General features: G+C 41.3%; 1 long non-coding RNA gene across 2 annotated transcripts in view; it reads right to left on the bottom strand.

The window, feature by feature from the left end:
* Positions 1–3565: 3565 nt before the first annotated feature.
* Positions 3566–23872, bottom strand: part of LOC133246589 (uncharacterized) — a 93220-nt gene continuing 72913 nt past the window's right edge. For both annotated transcript variants that reach the window (XR_009736083.1, XR_009736085.1), the window contains exons 4-5: positions 5960–6106; positions 3566–4559 (exon numbers count right to left, since the gene is read on the bottom strand). This is a non-coding gene — a long non-coding RNA (uncharacterized LOC133246589). The remainder of the gene's footprint in view (positions 4560–5959; positions 6107–23872) is intronic.

Here is a 23872-nt window from a genome sequence, read left to right on the forward strand (position 1 = left end):
TTAAAACATATAAAGCGGTTAATTTCATCTCTTAGGTGTCATTGCTGTCACCTGAAGTCCAGAACTGAAGTGTCAGCATTTAATTTTCCCCTGATCATCTGCTTTCCCTTCTCCTGTTCACCTGAGTCCTGGCAGCCCCACTGGAACACAGCCCTACTAGATGGCAGCCAGGAGGCTCTGTTATTTGCTGTAAGGCATTTTTTTAAAAACATGTTTTTCATTTTGGATTAATTTTAGATTTCCAGAAAAGTAACAGACATAGTATAGAGTTCTCATATATTACTTACTTTGTTTCCCATAAGGTTAACTTGCATAACTACGGTAACTTTAATAAAACTAATATATTAACATTAGTACATTACTATTAGCTAAAATCCAGAATGTATTCAGATTTCACAAGCTTTTCCATTAATGTTCTATTTTTAAAAGATTAATAGAATTTATTTTTTTGATTGAATTTTAGAATTACAGAAAATTTGAGCGGGTAGTATAAGTCCTACATACCCATTCTATTCCAACCTCTCCACACCTTGCCCACAGTTTCTCTTGTTATTAACACCTTGTGTTAGTGTAGTACATCTGTTAAAGTAAAGGGCTAATACTGATACACTATTATCAACTAAAGTTCATAGTTTGCGTGAAGGTTCACTCTGTGTGTTGCACAGTTCTATGGGTTTTGACAGATGATGAATGACATTTATCTATCATTATGGTATCATGCAGAATAATTTCACTGCTCTAAAGATACCCTGTGTTTCATTATTCATCCTTCCCCTCTCTCTCCTGAAACTCCTGACAGCCACTGATCTTTTTACTGTCTCTTTAGTTTTGGCTTTTCTGAAATCTCATATAGTTGGAATTGGGCTTCCCAGGTGGCGCTAGTGGTAAAGAACCTGCCTGCCAGTGCAGGTAGATGTAACAGAAACTGGTTACATAGATCCCTGGGTCAGGAAGAGCCCCTGGAGAAGGAAATGGCAACCCACTTCAGTATTCTTGCCTGGAGAATCCCATGGACTGACAGCCTGAAGGGCTAAAGTCCATGGGGGCACAAGAGTCAGACATGACCTAGCAACTAAACCACCATAGTTGGAATCATACAATAGATGCAGCCTTTTTAGATTGGTTTGCTTCTTTGAGCAATGTGCATTTAAAACTATTCCATGTCTTGTCATGCCTAGATTAATGTCCTTTTTCTGTTTCAGGATCCATCCAATACAGAGTACTTAGTATTTAGTATGGAAGCATTTTTTAACACTCCCTTTTCTATGGTCAGAATTCTTTTCAAAGCAAGAGATTCAGTTTAGTGTCCTTTGGTAATTTTTTTATACTTAGTGTTATATTTATTTCTCTAGCAAATACTGGGTTTTGGCCATGTCACGCAGAATGTGGGACCTTAGTTCCCCCACCAGGGAGCAAACCCACACAGCCTGCATCTCTGCATTGGGAACTTAGAGTTTTAACCACTGGACCACTAGGGAAGTCCCTTTAACAAATATTAATTGTGCTCTTATCATGTGCCAGGCATTGTCTTAAGCAAAGACTATTACAGATACGAGCAAGCGTACAAGATTCTTGCTCCTATAGAGTTTAAAAACCATTCCTAAAATTACTATTCACAGCTGCATACTATTCAATTTTATCAATTTATTTTGGAACAAATCATCTACAAATTTTTCTTATTTTAAATAACACTGTGATGAATACAAATCTTTGACTATCATTCATTCTGTGCTAGGAGACAGTAGTTAAGATATGTATGACAGGCACATTTGAGGTGTTTAATACCTGGTGCCGTATTCCTGATCAGAAAGGATGCAGTTACTGACACTCCCTTCAGCCACGAACGTTCCCATCTTATGTTTACCGTGTCTGCTATCTCCCCGCTGATGTTCCCCCTACTCTTGGTAGTTGCCCTCAGTCCGTTAGCTCTCTTCCAATGCAAGCAATCTTAGCAGTCAGCCTCCAGTCCCAAGTTGCTTTCTTGGCCCTAGATCGATTCATATAATCCACCTCCCACCAAAACTCCTTTTTTCTGTGTGTGTACTGATCATGCATATCTCATTTTTCTGTATTCCATGCCATCTGGGACCCATACTTAAATTCGTCATGGCCAAGTTCCTCACTGTAAAATTGGCACACTCTAATGATGAAGGTTAACCATTACATGGAGAAGGCAATGGCACCCCACTCCAGTACTCTTGCCTGGAAAATCCCATGGATGGAGGAGCCTGGTAGGCTGCAGTCCATGGGGCTGCAAAGAGTCAGACATGACTGAGCAACTTCACTTTCACTTTTTACCTTCATGCATTGAAGGAAATGGCAACCCACTCCAGTTTTCTTGCCTAGAGAATCCCAAGGACAGGGGAGCCTGGTGGGCTTCCGTCTATGGGGTCGCACAGAGTTGGACACGACTGAAGTGACTTAGCAGTAGCAGCAGCAGCAACCATTACATAGGGTTTACAACCATTAGTTGCTCGCAGGTGACCATGCTATATTTCCATGACCCCAGAATGGGATGCTGTGTGCGTGTGTTAGTAGCTCAGTTGTGTCCAACTCTTTGTGACCCATGGACTGTAGCCCATCAGGCTCCTCTGTCCATGGAATTCTCTAGGCAAGAATACTGGAGTGGGTTGCCATTTCCTTCTCCAGGGGATATTCCCGAACCAGGGATCGAACCTGTGTCTCCTGCCTTGGAGGCGGATGCTTTACCATCTGAGCTACTAGGGAAGCCCCAATGTCATGCTAGACTATGAAAAGTATGTAAACTGAGGGCAATTTTCTGTCGTTCATCTCAAAACCCACTCTCTTTTTAACTCCTTAATGTGTCACTATGTTCTTATTAAAAGTACATATTTAAGAGACAACCTCTCATTCTGAAAAGCTCACTGTCTTTATCTCACTGAATGCAGTAATATGCACTAAAAATAATATGGTCTTTGGAAGCAGACATACCTAGGTTTAAAAACTCAGTGCAGCTGGGACTTCTCTGGTGGTCCAGTGGTTAAGACTCCATGCTCCCAATGCAGGGGCCTGGGTTTGATTCCTGGTCAGGGAATTAGATTCCACATGCCATAACTAAAGATACTGCATGCCACAGCTAAGACCTTGTGCAGTCAAATTAATTAGTTAATTTAAAAAAATGTTTTTAAATCAGTGCAACCATTTCCTGATTAAATGGCAAACAAGTTACATAACCTTTTCATGTCCAAATTCCTCCCCTCTAAAATCAGGACATTCTGAAGAACTAGGGCTTCTCTGATGGCTCAAATGGTAAAGAATCTGCCCACAATGAGGGAGACCTGGGTTTGATCCCTGGGTGGGGAAGATCCCCTGGAGAAGAAAATGGCAACCCATTCCAGTATTCTTGCCTGGAGAATTCCATGGATAGAGGAGCATGGTGGGCTACAGTCCATGGGGTTGCAAAGAGTCAGACACGACTCAGTGAGTAACACAATGAAGAGTTAACCCTTGGAAAGAGGTTACCATTTGCCAGACACTGTTAAACTGATCCTCATTACAACCTTACAAGACAAGTTTGATTATCATCATTTCCATTTTACAGAGAAACAAACTAAGCCACAGGCAGGGTAAGTGACCTGCCCGAGGTCATTCAGCTAGTGAGTAGCAAAACTGGGATTGAATACTGGGGGAAATGGCTCCCTATTCTAAATTCTTAATCCTTATATACATGGGCTCTCGCTAACACTGCTGACACTCCAGGAAATGATTATGAGTAAGTGAAACAACTTATACCAAGAATCTATTACACAGTGTGCAGGACACATAAATTTATACTCCCTTTTACCCACTCTTGTTGTATGCGTGCTCACTTGTGTCCAACTGTTTGTGACTCCATGGACTAGGGCCCACCAGGCTCCTCTGTCCATGGGATTTCCCAGGCAAGAATACTGGAGTGGGTTTCCATTTCCTACTCCATGGGACCTTCCTGACCCAGGAATTGAACCCACATCTCTTTCGTCTCCTACATTGGCAAGTGGATCCTTTACCACTGGCGCCACATGAGAAGCCCACCTACTCTTGTGAAATTGTCATCTTCCCAGTCCTGGGGACTCAGATCTCAGCCAAACAGACCATTCTGCCTCTGGATCAGACACAGCTTATCACGGCCTTTCTCATTCTTAGAGGGAAGCCTGAGCAGAGAGAGGTGAGACTGTTTTGATGGATGGAAGTGTAGTCATGGAGGGCTTTGAGTGTCCAGAGGGAGGCAGTGCAATGTAGGGTAAAAGACCTGGGCTTTGAAATCAGCTGGGTTTGGATCCCAGCTCTGCCTACCTTATAGGGTAGTTGGGAGGATTAAATGAGATACGGTGAAAATGACACTGACTATACCTTCTCTTAAATTCATTCACACTCACATAGTTGGACCTGTCCAGCTGCCTAAATAGAAATAAGACCAACCTCAGAGTGAAAACTTTTAGAAATATATAGTCTTGGGACTTGCCTGGTGGTCCAGTGGCTAAGACTCCACGTTCCCAATGTAGGGGCCCCGGATTCCAGCTCTGGTCAGGGGACTAGATCCCATATGCCACAAGTATGACCTGGAGCAGCGAAATAAATAAATTAAAGAAAAAATATATATATACAGGGATTTCCCTGGTGGTTCTGTGTTCAAAAAATCTGCCTTTCAATGCAGGGAACTCAGGTTTGATCCCTGGTCAGGGAACTAAGATCCCACTTTCCAGGGTGGCGGGGAGGGGTGGAACTAAGCCTGAATGCTGCAACTGCTGAGCCCATGGGCCCTGGAACCCATGCTCACCAATGAGAGAAGGCTGCACACTGCAACGAAGAGCCAGTGAAGCCAAAATAAAGTAAAAAGTATATAGTCCTGTCTTAGGTTTAGTCAGCAAATAGATTGCACTGGCACTGCTGCTGGGAAGGTCTGCTGGGGCCTGAGATCAAGGCAGGCCTTTGTAGGGGAAGGAGGGGTCAGGGGAGGGGAAGCTGGTGTATGTGGTAGGTGATGGTAAGTCTGTCCTTAAAGCGGTGTGCTTGCCCAGGAGTCACCAAAACCTGAATGAAGTAACCCTTATGATTCTCAATCCTTTACAGCTTGGATTCAATATTCACCAAGCAACCTTCTGATGAATACCTAGATCCCCAAAAGAGTGTCCAGGTAAACTGCACAGAAATATTCTGGCCCTTAAGGGGAAAAAAGTCTCTGTCATAAACATACAGAAATCAACTTCACAGAAATTAAGAGCTTCGCTGTCCAGAAGGTAGAATAACCCTTATTCTTTTAACACCCTTTTGATTCTATCATCAAGAAAATTTTGGAAACCCCACCTTGTATCTTTGACTGCCTGAGCGCTGACTTTGTGCCAGACACAGTGAGGAATTCAACACTGAAATGACATGGTCCCTGCTGAAACAGCTTAAAACCTAGTAGAGATAATAAGGCAAATACACCAAGAACTGAAATAAGGCACAAGTTGGACAAAATGCCATCTCATTATCACCTTGAGAAACCCCCAAGGCCAAGTCCAGGCCTCCCAGTTCTATTCAATTTAAGGAAGTGATAATGAGGAGAAAATGTTCTTGCCCATTAAAAGGGTTCTAAACTGTAGATCAAGACTAGTTGCTAAATGGTGGGATTATACCTTTCAAATGACATAGGTAACACATGTTAGCTTTTAAGATATATACTTTACAAAGACTATTTCTATGAAAAGAGAGAAAAAAAAGAGAAATGCATACATAGGGGAACAAAAGCATAATTTATTTATAGATAAAGAAACGGCAGGAGAAGCTGCCGGCAAAGGCCATTTGTCCGCACAGTGATGAGCGAATCAACAGGCATAATTCAGTGACTCCCAAATCAAGCCAGTGCTGGACAGGCTGAGGCTGATGACAAGAGTCTGCACTAGCCCACACCCCACGCTCACAGATAGACCACCCTCCCTCCACACAGGTGCTCTCTTCTTCCCCTCTAACATCTTACCCTGCCTTCTCAGCCCAGACCAAGCAGTGTGTCTGTGATAAGCTCTTCCTGCCGTCAGCTAATAGAAGGTATCCTTCCTCTTCCAAATTCCCACATATGTTGTCTCAGAGGCTTTATTGGATTCCTCACATTTTGTCCTCCAGGTGGCTATGAGGTAACAAAAAGAATATCAGAAATTGATTCAGAAAGCCTGAGTTGGTACTCAGATTTTACTGCCAACGAACAGTCTAACAGTAGGAAAGTCATAATCTCCCATTTCAACAAATAGAGAAATTGTGTCCACTTCAAAGGGTAACCAGATTTCAATGAGCAAGTTTATGATAGTGATGAGCCAGCTGCAAGAGCCACACAAAACTGAACCCAGCAGGTAAGCAGAGCACATGCACCTCCTCAAAGATGGTTTCAGGACTTTGCAGGCGGTCCAGCGGTTACTACTCCAGTGCAGGGGACACAAGCTCCATCCCTGATCAAGGAACAAAGATCCTACATGCCGTGCGATGTGGCCAAAAGATTAAAAAAAAAAAAAGATGGCTTCAAAGGGAAAAATCTAGTTTTGAGGAAGAGGAGGAAAAACTGATAAAAAGATCCACAGAGGGAATATTTAGCTTATCTGTGATCTTCTAGTGGTGAAAGTAAAATCAAAATAACTGATGTCCCTTATGTTTATGACAGGGGTCAGAAAGAATTACAGACCTGAGAAAAGCAGGGGGATATGTGTTAATCAACTGTGTGTGTGGGCTAAGGTGCTTCAGTCATGTTTGACTCACTGAGACCATACGGACTGTAGCCTGCCAGGCTCCTCTGTGCATGGGTTTCTCCAAGCAAGCATACTGGAGTGTGTTGCCATGCTTTCTTCCAGTGGATCTTCCCGACTCAGAGATCAAACTGCTGTCTCTTACATTTCCTGCACTGGTGACTAGAGTCACCTGGGAAACCCTGTTAATAAACTAAGTCATATTTTAATTTGAATATATAAACAATAGAGACTTGACTTTAGATAAACAAGAATAACCCCAACATGGACTCCACCAGAACCTTTAGTCTGTTCTGTGGACAAGACAGATGGTCTCTCAGAAGCTGTGTTATTAGAAGTGAAGTTGGGTTCCTATGGACCAGTAGTAACGACTTAAAATCAGTCCAAAGGGAATAAAGAATAAAGTAATGGGGAAAACATCAAGTGGAGAATCAGGGGAACCAAGTTCCCATTGTCTCCCTGTTAATGTTTGTGAAGCAGCCTTGGGAGGGTCTCTGGGCCTCTGCTTCTTCAATTGTGTAATGAAACAAAGCCATGATTGCCTTCTCAGGGCCCTTTCAGCCCTGTGCTTCTCCGACAACTCTCAAATCAACAAAGTTCAAGAGGTCAGTAATAAGCCAAGGGGAAAGCCATTCTGCTCACAGTTCCACCTTGAGGTCCTAAATTATAAAGCCTCCATTCTCAAAGCGTTCAGCAAACCCTGTACTGGGCACTACGAGCTACACACAGGTCAGCTGGAAACTGAATCCCCATCGGGACAATCAAAAAAAAAAACAGCCAGAGAATCAGAAATTAAAGATAATCTTAAACCCAAAAGGAATTAGCTCTCTCCTATATAGAGAAGGAAACCAAGCATCACTGACTCAGAAGTCTTTCTTCCCAAGGATGAACAGCTGGAGGAAGATGCAAGAAGTACAGATGGAAAGAGCGCTGGACTGAGAATCCTTGCTGCTCAAGGAGCTAACTGTGCCGCTCGGGGTCAGTGGCCACATCTTCCCAGGCCTCAGTCTCTCCTTCTGGGTAATTGCATCTCAACTACTGCTTCCTCCTTCCTAACCCTCTCGACAGTTGTGACATTGAGATTGGAATCCAGGTCTCCTGATGCTCTGCCCTATCCCACCAAAAAGAAATACGGATGTCACAAAAATGCACCCAATGGCAAAGTTCTGGGAAGATGAGAAGAGGTAGAAACCAGCTTGTCATGAAGCCCGTTAGTACCCCCAGGAGACTCATCTGAGAATTGGTTTATGTGTTTCTCAAAATACTGTTTACCTGGGCATGGAAAGACTTTTACTCATTTACTTATTCAGAAATGTGCAGTTTTTGAAGGGGCGTAAATCTAATAGTGAAGTTAGAAGATGAAAAGGTGTACGTAGACAGAGGCTGTTTTAAAGCTGATAAAAACTTCAGCTCTGAGTTCTTTACTAGCAGGGGCTCCTTCCAAGATGCTGGAAGGGTCCTAGCAGTGGGTTCACATGGCCATATGAGTGTATAAAATTTTCAGAAGTGAGATATTTTTGAATAATTTTTCATAAAGAAGACAATGAGCTTCAGGTCCTGTGAAACCTATATCCACTCCTGTTTTCGGGGCTGAATTCCTTCCCTTCTCTGCTCTTCTCTCCTCCTTCCTTTTTCTAGGACTGGACAATGGAAAAGTGTGTGGTTTTGTTAATGAAAAGAAATATATTAATGTATTAATACAAATTAAGATCAAGTCAGAGTAATTAAAAATAAGAAGGTATAAAAAGCAAACTCTTAGTGAAATCATCACAGTCCCCTTGAACAAAACAGGTAGGGTGAGTTCTACTATCAGTGTAGTGACGTTTGTTGAAAATACATTGAGTCTGAAACCCGGACTGCCTTTCATCTCATAGAAGTATCAGTCATTGAACTGATTTGACACAACGGTGACAGATCAAAAACAAAAGTTTGTTCAACAACCTGTTAGGCCAGTTTTTAAACTTTTTTATTAACTTGTCTATTCTCCTGATCAGTTAAGTCAAATAAAAACAAATCCATTTGCTGACCTGGTTCACAAATTCATTTGTGAGTGAGATTTGGGGACTCATCACTAGAAGAACTCCAGAGGAGGATTCATTTAACTTCTGACCTTTTCTATCACGGAACAGAAAGGCCAGTTCCAAATTTTCAGCTTCGTTGAATAGAAGCCACCAACTGGGGACTGTTACTTTGTAATGGGAGAAGATGTTTTTTTACAGGAAGGGCATCTGGTAGCGTTCCATAGGTATGCCACAGAAACATCCTCTGCGGTAACTAGTCTGTCCTCCTGAGACACTCACATGTCTGACTACAGAATATTGTGAAGGCAATTAAATCAAGTTTCCCTGGTGGCTCAGATGGTAAAGAATCCGACTTCAATGCCAGAGACCTGGGTTCAATCCCTGGGTTGGGAAGATCCCCTGGAGGCAGGCATGGCAACTCGCTCCAGTATTCTTGCCTGGAGAATCACCATGGTCAGAGGAATCCATGGGGTCTCACAGAATTGGACACAAGTGAGTGACTAAGCACACAGCTGTTAACAGATGCCTCTACTGGGTGCAAGCCTGAACTTTTACATGTGGCTCCAAAGATTTCTGAGCTCTGCATTTAAAATAGAAACCTCTGAGAAGAAACTGCAGGTATTTCACGACCTTCTTCCTGTAAGCAAAAATGGGAAAATCAAATATTTTAAGTATGAATCACTAGTAAAGTCTAATGGAGATCCTGAACGTTCTCTCACAGGCCCATGCAAAATGACACCCCGGGAATTGACAGCGCTTGCCCCTTTCTTTCCAGGGAAAGACGTTTATCTTCCAGGTAGAAGAGGTCAGCCTAATGACAGGATGATTCAGTAAAACATCACTTTCCTCTCAAGATTCTACAGTGTTTCCCAAACTTGCCAGATAAGAATTATCTGAGGGAACTGAGCAGATATCCAGGCTTAGGTGGAGTCCAGGAATCTGTTTTTGGCAAGCATCCCAGGTGATTCTTATCACAAAGCCTAGGTTCAGAGTGGCCCTCAGAGTCATCCTATTACTGGAATCAATACAGCAGTCATGGGGAAATGTACTTTAACCTGTGCACAACTGGGAACCCACTGGGACTCATGGCTTAGAATTTCATCTTCCAGCCAAGATGTTAAACATATCAATGAATGTGAGTTCCTTATTATCACCCATAATGGTTTCCTTCTTCATGTCTTAGGGGAATGCCATATGCCCAGCGTTCCTGGCAGCAGAAAACCAAAATATTAACAGAATAAATTACTCCAAATTAGACATGTGCTGCTTAACTAACCTAAGGTATTTGGAATATTAGCAAACTTGGACCCAGCCAAAGATCATTAATAGCATTGTCCTGTGAGCATATTCTTTGAATGAAAACCTTCAAAATTTGCTTTCAACTGCCCCAGTATTAGCATCTTCATCATTCTGCAAAGAAAGCAAGGCATTGGTTTTGACAGCTCTTCAAAGCTTTGTCTGTGATACCTGCAGTCAAAAACAGCTCACCTTGGGGACCGTGCCAGAACCCCTGGCTGCCTCCTCCCCTCATCTGCCAGTTCCAGCATGACCCAGACAGCTGAAAAATGCAAAGAAGGGTCCTGTTGCTGCTGACAGGAAGGAAAAGACCTACTTCCTCCTCTCCAGGGATACCCTCCAACTAAGAAGAGCTGCCAAGATCCCAAGGTCAAGCTCATTACACACATGAATGGTGGGAAGAATCCCAGAATTATGAATTAAATATAAACCTGTGAGAAAATGCCTCCTTACTATCAGACCCTGGGCTCTCTCACATGCTAGTAATATGTCATGGTTCTGTTTCCTCAATGCAAGTGTAAATCTTTATTATTATTATATTAATTTTTAAGATGATACATTCTCATGTTTGGGTTTCCCCAGTGCTTCAACAGTAAAGAAACCACCTGCAATACAGGAGATGTGGTTCGATCCTGGAGTCAGGAAGACCCCCTGGAGGAGGGCATGGCAACCCACCCCAGTACTCTTGCCTGGAAATCCATGGACAGAGGAGCCTGGCCGGCTGCAGCCCATAGGGTTGCCAAGAGTCTGACACAACTAAAGCGACTTAGCATGCACACACGCACATTCGCTTGTTCAAAACAAACAAGATACAAGATGAGAAGTCTCATTTCTACCTTTGTCTTCCATTTGCTTCATTTCCTTCCTCCAGCCCAAACACTACCACTGCACGTAGTTCCTTGTATAGTCCTCTAGAACTGATGCAAAAACAAACACTAATATACATATTTTCCCTTGCCTTTTCTCACCCAACAAACAGACCTTAGAACTCTTTCCATATTTGTGCAAAAAGAGTAGCTGTGTTCTTGTTTATAGCTGCATAGTATTATATCATAAGGTGCAACAATTTGTGATGAAGCTATGTTTTCAGTCTGTTTTCTCCACAGTGAAATACTGCTTCCTTGGTGGCCCAGATGGTAAGGAGTTTGCCTGCAATGCAGGAGACCTGGGTTCAATCCCTGGGTCAGGAACATCCCCTGGAGAAGGGAATGGCAACCACTCCAGTTTCTTGCCTGGAGAGTTCCATGGACAGAGGAGCCTGGCAGGCTACAGTCCATGGGGTTGCAAAGAGTCAGACATAACTGAGCAATTAACACACACACAATAGCTGCATAGTACTCTATCATAAGGTGACCAGTTTGTGATGAAACTATATTTTCAGTCTATTTTCTCCACAGTGAAATAAATCAATTTGTTTCAGATACCTGAAAATGAAATAAGACCCGGAACACCACGAGGATTGGCAATGTTGTACAGGTGAAATTTCTGGAGATGCTCAGATGGCTATGACTTGAGACATATACTCTGTTCCATATAATTACAGGAGGTTATTTACTATATCATATTATACAATAAGAGCAGGCATAAAGCATCTGAGAGAAATTAGAACAGAGCATGAACCCAAATCAGGGTTAATTAAGGTAAAAAAAGGGAAAACAAGAGAGACAGAAGACCAGCTTTGTTTCTGTAAGTCTCTTTCTGCTTTGTTAAACTCCTCAGTTCTTGGAGAGACCAAGGCTTATTTGAAAAGCCTCCTTGAGAACATGGGCTCAAATGGCCTAATTAGGAGGGAAGAGAAGAAACTAGGTAAAGGGAAGGCCAGAAGGAAGACAAGGAGAGCCGTTTCCATGTGTTTTCATTCTAAGAAGCCAAACCATTTCCTAAGTAGTTTTCGTGGTAGTGTTTTCCTCTATGTTGTGATTTTACAGAAGGGAAATTTTTACTTCATAACTCAATGTCTTCAATCACAACAGTGTGTAAAGCTATGTCCCTTTGTTTTTTAACCAACCCTTGAACTGTTGAGTCATATATGTATCTATAATGTCCACTTTCCAGAGTTTTCCTCTCAGAAGAAGTCAAAACAAGAGATTTCATCTTTGGCTTAAAACCTACTAATACATCAATAAGTACATTTCAAAGCCATTTTAAAGCTCAAAATAAAAATGTTTCAAAAATTTCCAAAAAGTTGGGAGAACTTTAACACAATCTCCAACTTTGTACTCTAGCTGGTGTTCATGACCTGGGATGTTAACTAAATTTAGCCAAAATTAAATGAGCATAATCCAATGCTGATCATAAGGAAGATTATAAACTGGTACCACACTTCTGGAGGGCAATTAAGCATTATAGAGACAAACTGCTTAATACCTGCTTTTTTTCAAATTGAGGTATATTTGATCTACAATCTTATATTAATTTCAGATGAACAACATGATTCACAATTTTTATGCTCCATTTATGGTTATTATTAAATGCTATGCCCCCTGTGCCTATAATAGATATATCCTTGTAGCTTATTTATTTTATAACTTTTAATTCCCAATCTTGCTCGTCCCCCTTCCCTCCCTCACCAGTAATACTAGATTATTCTCTATTATCTGTGAGTATGCTTCTTTTTTTTGTTACATTCACTAGTTTGTTTTTTTAGATCGCACATATAAGAGATTACACAGTAGCTGTCTGTATTTATTCTTAGACTATAAAGTCTAAGATCTCTGAGTTTATACCAAGGAAATGTTATATTTTTCACTGCAGGAATGAAAACCTCTAGGAGACTAGATTTAGCAGGTGTTCTCAAATATTTTAGTCTCAAGACCCCATTACACTCTTGAAAGTTATTGAGTACACTGCAAAGCATTTGTTTGAGTTGAATCTATTAATATTTGCTATATTAGAAATTTAAACTGAGAAACTGAATTGGAAACTCAAACAATCGCTCAAGGGCTTTTCCTCCAGATGTTCACCGTGACTTCAGCCTGCAGCAAGAGTGCCTTATGAGTACTTCTGATTTCATCACATAGCATATTAAAAGGATATGAACACGTGGGTTGAAATTTCATAAAGTTAGTAATCTGTTATCTAATTAAACCATTACTTAAATGATTATTTAAATAAATTATAGTTTATTCTTTCATTATCTAATTATTACTCAGTTATTCGGAGAAGGCAATGGCACCCCACTCCAGTACTCTTGCCTGGAAAGTCCCATGGATGGAGGAGCCTGGTGGGCTGCAGTCTGTGGGGTCACGAAGAGTCGGACATGACTGAGTGATTTCCCTTTCACTTTTCACTTTCATGCATTGGAGAAGGAGATGGCAACCCACTCCAGTGTTCTTGCCTGGAGAATCCCAGGGACAGGGGAGCCTGGTGGGCTGCCATCTATGGGGTCGCACAGAGTCAGACACAACTGAAGCGACTTAGCAGCAGCACTCAGTTATTAATTATTTGCTAAGTATTAGTTATTACTGCATCTATGCAAAATCAGGCAATAAAAATTGCAAGACTAAAAAAAAAAACTATAATACTTACAGGAAAATGGGTTTGGGGCACAATATGAAAATCTTTGTCAGTGACACAATAAAAGGTACAGGAACTTAATTTTTTTTAAAAAAGCACAGGTTTACATAAGTTAAATGTGAATTTTATAAATATGGTGGTAATTTACATTGAAAGAGACCAGGAATTTGTTGTGCAAGCAGGTGTCTGCCTGACTGGCAGGGTGCCCACTGGGGTCCCAAAGCCCAGCATCCTGTGTGGGAGAGGCAAAATACCACAGTGGGGAAAAGGGTGAGAGAACAGCGAGAAGAAAGGAGGAAAATAAGCAGAGCGCAGGGAGAAACAGTACAAAATAGGCTGAGAAGAAAGAGAAACTAAAGGCAGGGAGGGTACCCCAGTGCCAGGGGAGGGAAGGGTTACAGGTTGCCTGTTATGCAGAAGTGCCGGCAGGAGGGTTATCAGAACTGGGACAAAAAGTTGTAACATCAGGACTCCCCTGGTGGTCCAGTGATGAACAATCCACCTGCCAACGCAGGGAACAAGGGTTCAGTCCCTTGTCTGAGAAGATTCTACATGCCTCAGGGCAACTAAGCCTGAGTGAGTACCAGGACGCTGAATCTGAGCTCTAGAGCCACGAACCACAACTACTGGAGCCCATGCACCCTAGTGCCTGTGCTCTGCAACAAGAGAAACCACGGCAACGAGAAGCCTGCCAACCACAACTAGAGAGAAGCCTTCACTCTCTGCAATGGGAGAAAGCCCAGGGGGCAGGAACGAGGACCCAGAGCAGTCAAAAGTAAATAATATTTTTCAATTTCCATTTAATTTTTTAAAACAAGTTGTAACAGCAGATGTTGGTGGCTGTGGCTCATTTTCCTTGGGAGGGTGTTAGTGTGTGTATGTGTGTGTGTGTGTGTGTGTGTGTGTGTGTGTATGGGTGCGCGTGCAAGGAGCCAGCAGTTTTCTGCATTCACCTGGCATTTCTCCTGCAAGAAACTAAACATACACAAATCTGCTCAATTGCTTCCTACTAACATTAATCATGTTGGAACAAATTAATGTTTTCAAAACAAACATTACCAGAACCAACTGTATTTAGATGATCTTTATAAATCTGGAAATATGTATACCATGTTGATACTAGTTCTAACTCCATGTAGGATTATAAGTGATTTAAATTTTCTTCTTTCTGCTAATTTGTATTTGCTAAATTTCCTTTGAGCAACATGTATTAATTTCTAATAAGAAATAGAAGAAAATGTTTCTAAGTTTAAAAATCCAGCCAAAGGTTGTGATCTGGTCCTAAAAACCAGTTACAAAATGGATTCTCTCCCTGAACCAATCAAAAATGTTAGTCATTAGCGGGTCTCTGGGGATCACACTAGAACCTCATTTTGCATCTTCCAAGTCAACGAATCAAAAGGTGAAATTCCAGACCGCTGAAGACTTGTCTTGCCCAATCTCTTCCTTTTACATTTAAGGAAATGGAGGCCCTAGAAGGAGAAATGACCTGCCCAAGTTCACACTTCCTTGGTGGCTCCGATGGTAAAGAATCTGCCTGCAATGCGGGAGACCTGGTTTTGATCCCTGGGTTGGGAAGATCCCCTGGAGGTAGGGCATGGCAACCCACTCCTGCATTCTTTCTTGGAGACTCCGCATGGACTGAGGAGCCTGGCAGGCTACAGTGAGTGGGGTTGCAAAGAGTCGGACACAACTGAGCGACTAAGCGCAAGTTCATGTAACTGGTAGGTGACAAAGAGGGAACGAAATCACAAAGTCTCCTAGCTTTCAGTTTAATTATGCTTTTCACTCTCACTTGCTTTACTTCCTTCTTTCTTTCTTTTTTCTGCCTAACAGTCACAGAGGTATTGTGGAATTGAGATTGATTTACACAATACCGAATCAACAAATCATTTCAGTCCAAAGAAATCTAACAAAACAAAACTGTCAAAGAGGTGAAAAACAAAATCATGCCAACTTCTTGTTTCACATTGTATAGACAAAACAACCAGTAATTACGTGGATGTTTCCCTTTTCAACTGGTTGCTTTGGCATTGGGTTCTCATAGCCTCAGTATTAGAATAACCAAACATGGTGGGTGGTGGGAGGGAAAGGAAAGAAAATCTTATTTTCTAAAGGCAAATTAAAGTCCTCAAAACCCTACTACTCATATAAATAACTGAATTTGGTTTTTTTGTTTTTTTAAATAACTGAATTTGTACCTTAGATTTAACTGCACTTGCCAGTAACAACTAACACTCCAGACTACAGAAGAAAACATCCATTGAGAGGTCAATCTGCTTGATAAGAATACTAGGTACTCACAAATTCCATGCATTCAAGTATCCTTGATGATCTAACAAAAATAAAATAGGAAATATGACACACTTTGATGCGTCTTCAAAGAAAAATGGAATTGTATCTCAATGACATCAGGCTGTTTTCATTTATCTGCCTTAAATCAATTATCTGTATTAACTATAGAAATTTTTCAATTTGTTTTTAATATGCAGCTGATTCTGTATATAATTCAGCTGGCCAAAGCCTCAGTGACCACTTCAGGAAAAAAGTACACCTTTTGAATTAGAAAGGGTGGAAAACCTGGCCGGGCCAAACACCCACTGCTCTCAAACTCCTGATGGGAACTAATGAAAGAGGCCTGGTTTCCGGCCTTCAACAATTAAGTAATCAGCTGCCTTTGGTTACCCCTAACAACTCACACAGACAAGGAGATTACCAGTCAAACAGGCTGCGACAATTCAGGATCCAGAGCCAACTGGAGTGCTGAAATGACATATATTCCCAGGGCAGTCACTACCTTCTGGTGTAAAAAAGAAGGAAGTGAGTGGAATTATTTTTTAAAGGTCCAGGTCTTGGCAGCCGTATGCTGAGGTGCATTCATCAACATAAAGCAGGCATAGAAAACCTACTCAAGAGGGCGGTTGCAGTCAGAAGGGTTAGACTGTCTGACAACCAAGGGCCCTTGCCTTTTCCCTTAAGTAATATTTGTTGATGTTTTCACTTCGTCTTGTTATACTTTCTGTAACTTTATTTATGGTAATGCTCAGAAAAGTACATTCTGTTAATGCAAAATAATCACCATCCTCAAGCAAATTATCACTTAAATAAAATAAACCATCTTGCACTAGAAATGAAGGATATTACCAATTTAGCAAAGACACACAATAAAATCTTATATTAAGGAAGCCAATTGCTGGATTCAGGGGGGGAATGAGAGAAGAAATGAATTAAAAGCAAAATTTTATTCAAATGGCTTTAACCCAAAGTAGCTTTGGCAGGGGTGGGGAGTGGTATTTCTTTTGAAAAGAAGATTTTTAGTTGCAAATGTAATGTCTTTAATAGATATAGGACTATTCATATTTTCTATTTCTTCTCATGCCAGTTTTGGTAAGTGACCTCTGAAGGAAGATGTTCATTTCTTTTCAAATTATTGACATGAAGATATCCATACCATTTCTTTCTATTCTATTATCTTTTTAATGTCTATATAGGTGATGTTACCTCTTTTATTCCTAATATTGGTACTTTTTTCCCTTGCTGAATCTAGCTAGCTTTTTGAATCATATAGACATTTTTTGAAGAAGTTTTTAATTTTCAAAAGTTGCCCTCTCATAGCAACCTTATTTTATAAACATGATCCATCACTTCTACTTTATTTTCAAGATGGTTCTGTGTGTCCCAGCCCATCACCCACAGCAGACTCTGGTAAGGTCAGCTGGGTGGGTCAGAAGGAAAGTACTTACTGAATCTGTGTGCAGCAGGCAGTACTCACAGCACCCCTTTTTCCATCGTACATTTCATTGACTTCTGTTCTTATTTTCAATGTCTTCTTCTTTTTTTTTTTTTTTTACTTACTGTGAGTTTAATTCGCTCTTCTTTTTCTTGGTAGAGTGGCTTGGATTATTGACTTTAGACCTTTTTTCTTTTTCTAGGCAGTTATTAGATTTATTTCCCTCTAAGCATTGCTTCAGCATCAGTCTACAAACTTTTATATTTTCTTTGACCCTAGGGTTATTTAGGAGTAATTGTTTAATTTCCAAACATTGGAGGATATTCCAGGAATCTTACTGTTATTTACATTTAATTCTATTTTGGTCAGAGAATATATTCTGCATTATTTCAAATCTTTTATATTTGTTGAAACTTGCTTTATTTGTTCAGTATATAATCTATTTTGATGAATAGGGAACATGGGCTATGCACCTAGAACCTGTCCTCTGCAACAAGAGAAACCACGACAACAGTAAGCCCACACACTGTAAGAAGAATAGATCCCACTTACTACAACTAAAGAAAGCCTTCGTGCAGCAACAAAGACCCACCAGAGCCAAAGAATAAAATTTAAACACACACACACATACACACATACATCTGGATTGAAGACAATGGTTCTCAAATTTGGCTGAATATTAGAATCAGCTGAGAAACTTTTTAAAACTTAATTTCCAGAACATACCTTAGGCCAGTTAAATCAGAATCAAATAAGAGAAGTGGTGCAGGAGCCTAATAGGAATGGTTCTAGGCCAGCCTACTAAATAGTAAAATTTCTCTTGGGAGGCCTTGACTTTCCTTTTTTCTTGCTTTCCTTTCATGAAGGCTTCTTCTCACTCCATATCATCTTATTAGGTCATAAAAGTTAGTGGAACTGGCCACAGAGTAGGAGGACACAGGTGCACACGACTACGAACGATTTGTGAATACAGTGGTTATACCCCAAAAGTGAAAGGGAAAGTGTTAGTCATTTAGACATGTCTGACTCTGTGACCCCATGAACCCTAGCCCACCAGGCTCCTCTGCCCATGGAATTCTCTAGGCAAGAACACTGAGTGGGTAACCATTCCCTTCTCCAGGGGATTTTCCTGACCCAGAGATTAAACCTGGGTCTCCTGCATTGAAGGCAGATTCTTTAAAAGGATGCCTGAAAATTGATAGGGACCTGAAGAGAATAAGATAATTTAACAAATGAGGTATTAAAGACAATCTAATTGTGGTCAAATTTTTCCCCCTTTAAAATATTTTTACTCCTGTCACAATGTTGTAAGAAAGATTGAAATAAAGTCAAACTCTAAAAGCCCACCCTTATTTTGGATTATAAATTCCATCTGTAATATCCACTGAGGTTCTCTGGAGCCCTAAAACCCAAGCCTAATATCCTCTCTTCTGAATATTTGTGTCTTCTCTCCTCCAAAAGCACTTGTTGAAATCCTAACTTCCAAAGATGCTGATATTGGTTAATATGGCTTTTGGGAAGTGCTCAGGTCATGAAGGTGGAGCTTTAATGAAGGGGATTGTTGTTGTTTTAGTCATCCAGTCATGTTGGACTACTTTGCTACCCCATGGACTATAGCCTGCCAGGCTGCCTTGTCCACGGAATTCTACAGGGAGGAATACTGGAGTGGGTAGCCATTCCCTTCTCCAGAGGATCTTCCTGTCCTCCTGCATTGCAGGCCAAAATTTTTATCTGCTGAGCCACCAGGGAAGCCCTGTGAAGGGGATTAGAGCCTTATAAGGCTCCAGAGAGATCCGAAGTCCCTTCCACCGTGTGAGGATATCATCAGAATGCCAAGTCTGTAACCTGGAAGAAGGCCTTTAGGCAGCTATGCTGGCACCATGAACCTGGACTCCCCAGCCTCCAGAGTAGTGAGATGGAAATTTTTGTCCTTTATTGCCATCCAGTCTGCGGTATTTTGTCCTAGCCACCTGAATAGACTAAGACACTCTCCCCCCTTTTCAGAACACTTTACATCTGTTAATTCTCCTTTGTTTCTGCCACGTGAAGGAAAATTTTCTATTCAAAAGCCTCCTGCTTTTATAAGTATAATTTATTAATTTTAAAATATCATGTTATTCTTTATTCTTCATGTAAATTTTCACACCTTCATACTGCATCATGATTTGCCTCTGAGTCCCTGTTGGACACTTAAGTTACTTTCACTTTTCACTCATGAATAAAATGCCAGTGAACATTTGTTGATAAATTTGTGGGTTCATTTCTGATTGTTTCCTCTAGATACTAGGCCACACGTCTGGAAGACCATGTTCTCATTCCCTAGATGACATCAGCATTTTGGGCCGCAGCCTGAACACACTGCTTATTCATATCAAGCTTTCAATCAACCCAAAGAGCCCTCTTTCCTCACTTGCTCCTGTTTAACACATCTCCTCTACCCAGAGTCTGACACGTTTTGTTATCAACCCAACATTTAGAGCCTATCAAGATTATTTTAAGTTTTTATTTCTTAGTTTCAAAAGCAGTACAAGTTGAATGGAGGAAATGAGAAAAAACAGACAGGCTCACAGATACAAATAAAAACAGTATTTGCCATTGGCATAGAAAACAAATTTATGGAGGGACTTTCCTGGTGGTCCAGCCATTAAGACTCCTGGCTTCCAATTCAAGGGGCACGAGTTCCATCCCTGGTTAGGAAACTAAGATCCCATATGCCGTGTGGTGTTATGGCCAAAATATAAATTCATAAATAATAAAACAACAACAAGCCCAACAAATTTATAGTTACCAAAGGCTGGGCAAGGGGTGGGGAGTGTGGGGAGGGGAAATAAATTAGTGGTAAAGAATCTGCCTAATGGTAAAGAATCTTGCTAATGCAAGAGCTGGAGGAGCCACAGGAGACCCGGGGTTCAACCCCTGGGTCTGCAAGATCCCCTGGAGGAGGAAATGGCAACCCACTCCAGTATTCTTGCCTGAAAAATCACATGGACAGAGGAGCCTGGGAGACTAACAGTCCATGGGGTCACACAGAGTCAGAAATGACTGAACACGCATATAAAAATTTAAAAATAAATGGATTAGTAGATACATACAAAAAATTCTTTTTGCTAGTCCACAATCCCCCAAAATTTTTCACAGAATTAAGACCACATAGTTTTTATTCTTGCTTGGGACCCACACCTTATAGGAGACTCTGTGGCGATCTCTCCTCCCCCACATTTCCCACCCAATTCTCTGCCTCACAAAGTAAGACTCACTCCATGACTCACTCCAGATGCCTGGACACGATCAGCCTTGCCTACTCTACAGCTTCCTGGCTTTCTCCCAATTCAGAAGGTTCACAGCCTTTGGGAGATGCCCCACACGCCACTTCCTTAGGTCCATTCCCAGCCTATATTTCATGTCTACCTGCCTCCTTAATGTGGAATCATCAGAGGAATGAGCTCTGCTTCTGGCAGTACTTAATGCAGTGGCCCCTGTTAGGCAACTATTAATGATATTGCAAGTTCTGAGTTCAGCAAATATTTATTATGGGCTTACTATACGCCCAGATTCAAGCTGAGACACCCTCATTCACTTAAGATGCCAAAAAAAAAAAAAAAAGCTTCCTCCAAAGAGCTCAGAGTTCAATGGGTTTGCATCAAATGAGAAGATAGGGAAGAAACGTTCCTCAGAGAGTAATTCACAGATTGTCTAGAAAGCAAATTTTAAGGTTTCAAAGCTAATGATACAAATAGCCTCACGACACCAGCCATCTTCACTGAGCTGATCACCCGGCTCTTTTGTACTGGAGTGGCAATACCCAGCAGAGCACTTAGCTTACCTTCGGACTTACATATTTACAAACCTGTTTGTCCCACCAAACGCCGTGCCCCAATTCCTCGCTGCATGCCCAATACCAGTGCAGTACTGAACAAAGTAGACTGTGAACAAATGCTCACAGAAGGTACAGATATTTTCATCTGTATGTGATTGCCACAGGGAAAACCAGTTTTAAAGTAACAAATACCCCACTTTGAAATCTGTTACTGACTCTTTTGAAATAGTCCTTAAGGATAGGGGAGAGGAGAAAATGAAAAGTATTTTGAAATCTCAAGATTCAAATGTCATTCCCACTATTTTACAACTTTGCAACCTCCTTATGGATTTCCCCTGAGAAGTATTTGTATCTGGGTGGTGAAACCCATGGGATGAAAATGTAGATGCCAAGAAATCTGGGTAATATCTCTGAATCAGATTGCAGGAGAGAAAAAATGAAAGCTCAAAAGTGCTCATCGAACTCCGAGCTGACAAAATAAAGACAAATTAATGTAGGCTTTCTGGAAAGTCTGGGCTGAGTAAGCTCTAGTGCTTGGGGGAAAAAAAAAAATAGGTAAACAAGCCCTTCTTCTGGTCATTATCTTCTGAAGTGCATGAGACATTAAATAAACAGTCATATTATGTTCAAAATACTTCTAAGATGAAAAAGACTGTCAGCCAAGCATTTGAAGAAGACAATGGCAAAGAAAAGACAACGTTGTAGAAGTAAGACATCCGGAAAATAAAAATCATTTAGCAGGTTTTCAGAGCTGACAGGTTTTGAAAGAGACAGGTTTCTTCCTACCTAAAAAAAAAAAAAAAAAAAAATTAAGAAAAAAAGCTTTTAAAAAATAATGTTTTGTTGTTAATTATTTTGTGGCTTAAGGGCTGGAAAGGATTTGGGACATGCTAAAGCTCAACTCTGCCTTTTCCCCACTGACAGGTGAAGAAACTGAGGCCCTAAGGACTTTTCAAAGTCAAGAGCAGAACAAAACCTGGGGTCTCAGTCTGGAACTCCATTGCCTCTGATCCCAGTGAGCAAGCATGTGCATCACCATCCCCTGACCCTGTTACAAAGGACATTCTCAAAGGATTCAGGGGCAACTGCTAGGATTTAAAAAAAAAAAAAAGAAGTACAAGTATCATGTATTAGAGGCAAATTCTATAAAGCACATTATTGAGATAACTTCTGAAATCTGATTATCAATAATAGTATTTAATAAATGTTACATTTCCTAATTTGATAAATCCTGTGGTTATATAAGAAAATGTCATTTTTCTTAGGAGATACTCCCTGAAGTATTTAGCAGTAAAGTGGCACATGGTGGATGGAGCTTATTCTTGAATGGTCAGAAAAAACACATGTTTTAGAGATAAAGAAATGAAACAAATTTGGCAAAATATTAACAATTGGTGAATCTGGGAGGAGGGTATACAGGCATTCTTCCTATGAGTCTTGCGACTCTTCTGTAAGTTGACATTTTTTCAAAAGGCTCAAAAATATTTCAAAAGTAGATATTCTGTATATTTATTCTGGTCCAGGGAGCAAAAGTTCTTTATGACTCCATCTAGACTGGGCCTGCTCTGAAGGGGAAGGTGACAAGCCCCTACTTAGCACCGTTTGCAGGACACAGAGTTTCCATGAGACAGAATGCTGAGTCACTGAGTCAGCCAAGCTCTCCATTCGAGTCAGAATCAATTGGAAACAGCAGAGGCAGAGCAGAAGCAGCTGAGTTACTTTTTAGGCACAAGCCCTGGGACCTGACAAGCTTACAGTCCTCACTTTGCCGCTCACTGAGGACAAGGAGCTCAACTTCTTTGCATTTCAGCGTGTCCAGTAAATGTTGCTAAGAATATCTACTTCACAGAGTGATAGTAAGCATTAGATTACACAGTGCATAAAAACCTCTAAGTAAAGTGAAGTGAAAGTTGCTCAGTGTCCGACTCTTTGTGACCCATGGACTATACAGTCCCTGGAATTCTTCAGGCCAGAATACTGGAGTGGGTGGCCATTCCGTTCTTCAAGGGATCTTCCCAACCCGGGGGTTGAACACAGGTCTCCCACATTGCAGGCAGATTGCTTACCAGCTGAGCCACCAGGAAAATCCTGTCACAAATACATGTCATAAGTACAGGCTGCCAGAAAACATCTTATTCACTCATTCATTCATTTGCCCCTTCACTTAAATCCACAACTTGTATTTCAACAAAAGCTGAGCCAGGCACAGGGTATCCAGCAATGCAGATGACCATTCCCTCCTTCAGAGGATTTACCTTCTAGGGGAAACCAGCAGGTAAATGGACAATTACACTACAAGCGTGACCAGGGATGTGAATGGCTGGCTTGAGAGGAGGCTTAGCACTGGGTGAGAAGACTGGGACAGGCACCTAGGCCAACCTGAGGGCGCCAAGGAAGAGGTGCTATCTCGGCTGAGACCAGGAGGATGGGTAGGAGTCAGGTAGGCTAAGGTGGGTCAAAGAGAAGGCCATTCCTGTCAGTGGAAGCAGAAAGTGAGAGAGAGATTGCAGAGCCTTTCAGGAACCAGCAGCCCAGGTATGTACCAAATGAGGTGCCAGAATGCAGGAGACAACGTGTAGTGAGACATGCTTCCTGGGGATGAGGCGAAACAGCAAGTTTAGAGCCACAGAAAGATCCTCCATGTTGGGGATCTGGGGTTTGTCAGGAAGAAACTTCCAAATGATTATGAGCAGAGGACAGAGGAAAAATCATGCTGACTGTAACCCACTCCTCTAAAACCAAGGCTGCTGACTGGAGATGATGGTGATAGGAGCTCCAC

The sequence above is a fragment of the Bos javanicus genome, chromosome 1, assembly GCF_032452875.1.
Source record: "Bos javanicus breed banteng chromosome 1, ARS-OSU_banteng_1.0, whole genome shotgun sequence".
In the NCBI taxonomy this organism is placed as follows: domain Eukaryota; kingdom Metazoa; phylum Chordata; class Mammalia; order Artiodactyla; family Bovidae; genus Bos; species Bos javanicus.